Source organism: Maylandia zebra, linkage group LG6, assembly GCF_041146795.1.
Source record: "Maylandia zebra isolate NMK-2024a linkage group LG6, Mzebra_GT3a, whole genome shotgun sequence".
NCBI lineage: Eukaryota > Metazoa > Chordata > Actinopteri > Cichliformes > Cichlidae > Maylandia > Maylandia zebra.
The window spans coordinates 22603424-22609560 of NC_135172.1; the positions used below are offsets into that span (position 1 = coordinate 22603424).

The 6137-nt window shown below is 36.2% G+C and overlaps 1 protein-coding gene and 1 long non-coding RNA gene across 3 annotated transcripts in view; one reads left to right on the forward strand and one right to left on the reverse strand.

Annotated features, from left to right (window-relative positions):
• gucy1a1 (guanylate cyclase 1 soluble subunit alpha 1) overlaps positions 1-6137 on the forward strand; it is a 250801-nt gene that overhangs the window by 33990 nt on the left and 210674 nt on the right. The window lies entirely within an intron of this gene.
• Positions 890-4522, reverse strand: LOC106674949 (uncharacterized). Of its 2 annotated transcripts, XR_013098952.1 has the most exons (5): positions 4474-4522; positions 3217-3826; positions 2705-2857; positions 2248-2338; positions 890-1640 (listed from the first exon to the last, which is right to left on the reverse strand). It is a non-coding gene; the product is annotated as an uncharacterized LOC106674949 (long non-coding RNA). The 2 variants fall into 2 exon arrangements; XR_003024343.2 differs by lacking the exon at positions 4474-4522 and having other exon boundaries at positions 3217-3867.

Here is a 6137-nt window from a genome sequence, read left to right on the forward strand (position 1 = left end):
ATTTAAATGTTTCACCCAGTGACCACAGATGTAGTAAATAGTTATAACAACTCCTTCATCAAATGGAGCACTAAGGAACTTAAACAGAGGTATCATCCGTATCAGTTCTACTATAGATTGTGATCAGCGTTAAGCACTGAAAAAAATATGTTGTTGGATTTACTTAATTCAATGGTGGACATTTGTTGCTCACAGATGTTTTGCTTTGGCAGCAACTTAAACAATTGAGTTAAATTAACACAATTTATTCATGTTCAATAAACCTGTGCAATTTGTGTTGATAAAATGTGACTTAAACATGTTTTGATGAAGTAATTTGAGCTCTTGGAATATTTTAATCCTTCACAATTTTCTCACGTTATCTCAACACGATTCAATAACTTTTACCCAATACTACTTGGTCACTTAAATACTACATGTTATCTTCAAATTACATTTTGCTATTATATTCTAGTATCAAATACACAATTTTCAAATGGAGGCCTTATAACAGATTGTATTGTCCTCTTCCAAGATGGTTGCTGGCATCCACCAGTAACCTTTCAAAACAACATGTCTAATTTCACTGCAGTAGGTAAAGAATGAAACTGACATTACTCCTCTACTGAATCTATATAAATCAACAGTTAAATAATGTCAGTTCTTCCATGTTCTCTGGAATCAATCACAGCAAAGAAATTAGACTGTTTCTTTTGAAAAATGTTGGGAAAGAACAATACAAAACATTCTATTTAAGGCCTCTGACATCAAGATTCAGTTAAACAACAATTATAACTAAACAATTTGAGGTAATGTTAGTTTCCATTAACATTAAATTAGGTTACTGAATTGGCAAACACCTTCCTATTAACACTACCCATTTTACCCCAATAACTAAAGAAATTAGCACTTGCAGGTCAAAACCTTTATTCAAGAGACGCAAAAATAACATTGATACAGTGACTGTCAAAAATTACAGCACTGATCATACTGTGACATGTTGGTTCAAAACAGCACACTTAGAAATATTCAACGTTCTTTACTTCAACTGAATGAAACTGAAAATACCATTTCACACGACCCATATGGGATATTTAGACTGTATAACTGTTCACGCTACATCTCTTCACTAGTAAAAGAAAGAAAAAATACAAAGAGAAATTTAAAAATGCTGCCAAACAGACAAACAGAACTTGTACAGAGCAAAAGGAAAAACAAACAACAACAAAAAACGGCTCGTCCTCATGGCAGTTGCAGAGTATATAAGAATGAACCCTGCGATCCGTTCCTGGAATTGAGCTTCAAAAATGCAGCAGAACAAGTGTGAGATTTAAATGTCCTCTCACCTAGAGCTGGTCACCTCACATGCATAACAGTGAGCTTCGTTGCAGGAGCAGTTTTGTCTTAGTTGTGAGCTTTTCTTGAGAGCTGAGTTGCATCCAACTCCATTACCACCCTTTGAATCACCTCAAAAGTGTAGCCGAGTTGTGATGGGTAACTCATGTTGAAGGAATAAAAAAGGTCCAAACAGCATGGCTACTGCAAAGGTCACGTTATCCAGATCTTGAAGAACAACATCAGAAAAGTCATTGCCTGGCGCATCTCTGGAGACAGATGTTCATTGTGGTTTTCTCAATCTGTGCAGTGGCCTCAGTCAAGTCCTGGTTAAACACAAAACATTTCTTTAAGATTCCTTTTTAAACTCATCTCTTTTGAATCTACCAGTTCTAATGTTAGAGTAATTTAAACCAATGCAAGCAACATAGTAAATAGCTATAGCCAAAGAGTGGCCTGCCATGCTGCCATTCATGGTCTAACAGAGTTTCTAAGAGAGGGTGAAAAACATAATAATTTCAAATGCTTTACATTAGTTTTTGTTAGAAAGACACCGGCCCATCAGAAATCCAGGTTATGTCACTCAGAAGATGTTAGAATTTAGACTTTCAGCCCCACAATTTGGTTAGCTGTTGGTCAGTTGGTCTTTTTTTTTTTTTTTTTTTTCAAACAAAAGCTAATGTAAATACTGGTGGGATTTTCCTTTGTTCATTAGAATGACAAATTTAAAGTTTTTTCACACTGATGTGACCCCTAATACAGGGGTGGGGGTGGGGCCTCAAGGGCCGGTGGCCGAGTTCACTACCAGGCCTCATGTGAACTTCAAATTATTAAAGAGCACTACTGGTCCTAACCAGTCCAATGAGGATCAAGTGGATAACTAAATGCATTTTTAAATGTTGCAAATCCACAATCTACTCATAAAACACTCACCATGAACTCCTGCACCAAGATGTTGCAATTGTCTTTCACACAGATGCGGAGCACTTTGATGAGGGACTCCGAGCATTAATGTCATCCTTGACTATTATAACAAAGAAAACAGAGATTTGTGAACTTTTCAGTAGCACAGAAGAAAATGATCCCAGACAAAAACTCTTGACTTTTTAAACCAGTCAACATGCAACACCAGCATCTACAAAGCAATATCAAAAGTTCCTGTTTGACATCAACTTTATGGATATATCGTTTCCAGAACATTTATTTTTTTTTAAATATAAATTTTTCTCAGTGGGCCAGTAAATGCATGACGAAAATTATGGCATCCTTTTAGTGGAATCATTACTCACAGGTAATAGTTGACTGTTTCAATGGATGTAGCATAAAAATCTTTTACTGACCTAATGCAATACATATACACTTTGTAGTTAAAGAATTTTAAAGTTCTTACTGTCATAATGGCAGCTACATCCTTTAGCTTTGTGCCCTGTTCCCCCGATCACTTTGCAAACACTTTCAGCAGACTGTCAGAGAGAAACTCAGCTCCGTCAGAAACCTTGACTGTAAAGGCATGGTTGGGATGCACTGGAATGCTGCATTTTATCTGAAATGACATAAAATTATTTTGAAATAACAGCAGGCACTGTGCTTGGTTAATCAGCAATGTTTTGTTGAATAAAAACTGTGTTTCCAGATCTTATGGGATTAAAAAAAAATCCAAAGATGTTTGTTTCTGATTTGCAACCCAACAACCCACAAGTTACAACCTCATTTCAGTTCAAGTGTGCATTAATGCGAGTCCAGTAATCACCTTTCTGGCAATACATACAGGTATAAGTTAAACCTATGGCAGATTTTGGATTTCTCAGTTGTATTAATAGGGTGAGTATGCATGCACCTAATAATTATAAAAAACCTATTATAATTAAGTTACAGAAACGAAAATAGAATATACTTTCTTACCATAACACCTTGAACCCACAATCCATCAGCTGACTCCTGGTGAAATGCAGAATAGAGGTCGTCTCTCAATGTGCAGCAAAAAAACCAAAAACAAAAGGACAGCAGGTGAGGGCATGAGGGGTAGGGATGTAAGCTAGCATAATGCCGCTGATGATATTAGCTAAAGCTGTTCAATGTCCAAAATCTCACTAACACCACGGTGCAGTAAATACACAATGTAACTGAAGAGTCAGTTGGCAAATCTATTCACACAGAAAACCAAATTATGTTATGAGTGCCTCGTAATTAGGTTTAATGTGATATTACGGCTCTTGTGCCAAAGACAAATTCAAATGAAAAAGCGCCAATTCTTTGACAACAGATAAAACAGCAAATAAGCTAACGGCTCTTTTTTAGCATGTTACATGGCGACACTCTAGACGTTTAACTACATTTGGCTGAAATATGGTAAATATTAATTCAAAAAATCAAGACATACCAAAAACGTAGAGTTGGCTGCTCGACTTGACTGAGATGGATGCCTTTTTTAAACCACGATCCAAAGCCCGCGAGATGAAATCACGCGTGGTTTCACGAGATTTAACGTTGCTATCTTATTGACTTACTTCACCTGAACATGATATGAACAATTTAATAACCCTTTCTGCATATCATGTAGTTTTTACACTATATAGTTACATTTAACTTTAAAACATGAGGCAATTGTGTTAAAGAGAGCATATAACCCCCGTGCTGGCCTCTCTGCACTGGCTGCCTGTGTCTTTTAGAGTTAATTTTAAAATTCTTATGTTTGTTTTTAAATGTCTACACAGTCTTGCCCCGCCTTACCTCTCTGAGCTTCTTCATCCCCACATACCCTGTCGGTCTCTCAGGTCAGCTGACCAGCTGCTCCTGGAGGTACCGAGATCCAGGAGGAAGCTCAGAGGGGACAGGGCCTTCTCTATTGTGGCTCCAAAATTATGGAATAATTTGCCCATGCATGTTAGAGAGGCCCCTTCACTGTCCACTTTTAAATCACGTCTTAAAACCCACTTTTATTCCTTGGCTTTTAACCTCAGTGAGACTTAGTTTCTTTTTTAATGCAGTAGTTATTTAATTAATGATTTCACTCTTCTTTTATTTGTTTTTTATTTATATCTCATGTAATTTTATTTTACAGTTCCAATGTACAGCACTTTGTGTCAGCTGTGGTTGTTTTAAAGTGCTTTATAAATAAAGTTGATGATGATGATGATGAAATACATGCAAGATGCTTACATAAATCCAAGAGATGGCCAGTCCCTTTTTTTCAGTGAGGGGTCTGGCCTTGACAACAGTCTGGTCAGTGAGCCACTCTGGAGAATTAATAAGCTGTTAAGAGTCTTGCTCAAGTCTCTTTCACTGTTATTAAAGAGTGAGGGACAAGTGCTCTTATCTTCCGTTCCCAAATTTATCTTGCTAGGTCAAGGTCCAGCATGGAATTATCATGAGCTTGCTTGTAAACTTCTGGTAGCACAACAAATGTTAAGCAGTTAGGTCCATAAAGTTTTCGAGTAATGACCCAATGTTGAGAATTTTGCCTTCGTACACCAAAACAGTGGATTTTAAATCAAACAAGACCCTCAGTTTTAATTCCAAGGGTTTAGCATGAATTGTTTAGGAACACATAACTAATTTTTAAAAGCTCAAAGTTAATTGAACAAACAAACATCAAGATTTAAAGTTCAAGATTGTTTTTCATATTTGGATTAAAATCCTTTACAGTCAATGACTGCCTGAAGTCCGGACCATATGGACATCACCAAATGCTATGCTTACCGTCTTGAGATGCTCTGCCATGCATTTACTGCAGCCCCATTCAGTTACACCCTATTGTAAATCCTCGGTACTTACTTACATTAATGAAACCGTCTTATGATTGTTGACTTTGACAAATGCATGCGAATTTCCTAGAGGTTTTTCTGGGTTAGATATTGTAAATTTCACTTTAGTCCTCCTCCATGGTCTTCCAGGCCATTTGAGCTTGTTGCAAGTGCATTTCTCCTATTTTTAAAAAAATATATATTTCTGATATATTTATTTAGGTTTTAAGCCTAGTGATGGCCTTCTTCACCTACATTTCTTTGAACCTCATATCAATTCTGCCAGTGCAACAATAACTAAAATAAAAACTTCTTGGCAATCAATTATCCAATTATATTACATATTGATTGCCTGATTTAAAAGTCACTGTGGTAAAGTACGCAGACAAAATGACAAAAAATGTGTCACTGTCCAAAAACCTACGCACCTGACTGTACTTGAATGGATTTGAAAAAGACGGAAATTTGTTATCAGCATTTGTTTAGTATTTACTAAAATGGAGTTCACTGAATCACTAATTCAACCCTTTCAGTCTATGGTCTCATTTGTCACGTGCTTTTATGACTTATACTACAAACTGGACAAACCTCAAAGGATATAATTATGTTACAAAGAGTTTCCACCAGACTTGATCAACTATGGCTCCAACTCACCTGTGAATTTCATCACTGCGGTCTTGGTAGAAAGGTCTTTTGTCTGATAAGATGCAGTATTACTGAGGTGGAAGTGAAGGTCAGGCAAAGGTCTCTTTGACACATAGAATGACAAGAAACTGTGATGAAAGAGAAGACATGCTCTACATGTTTTATTCGTCCCATTCATCCCATTTTCTTTCTGTTAAACTTAAATATTTCAATTTTAATAGTGCAGTTAGTTGTGGGTTAGTTAATAGTTTCACAATGTTTTTGATGCCCTTTAGATTAAATTTAAATTAAATTAACTTTCCGTGGTAAATTAATTATATAAAATTACTAGATGGTGGTAGACATAGTAGTGGTAGACAAGCAGAAAAAGACAGCTGTAGTGATAGATGTAGCGATACCAAAATGGTTTAAGGATGGTTTAATGACTCAAAAAAA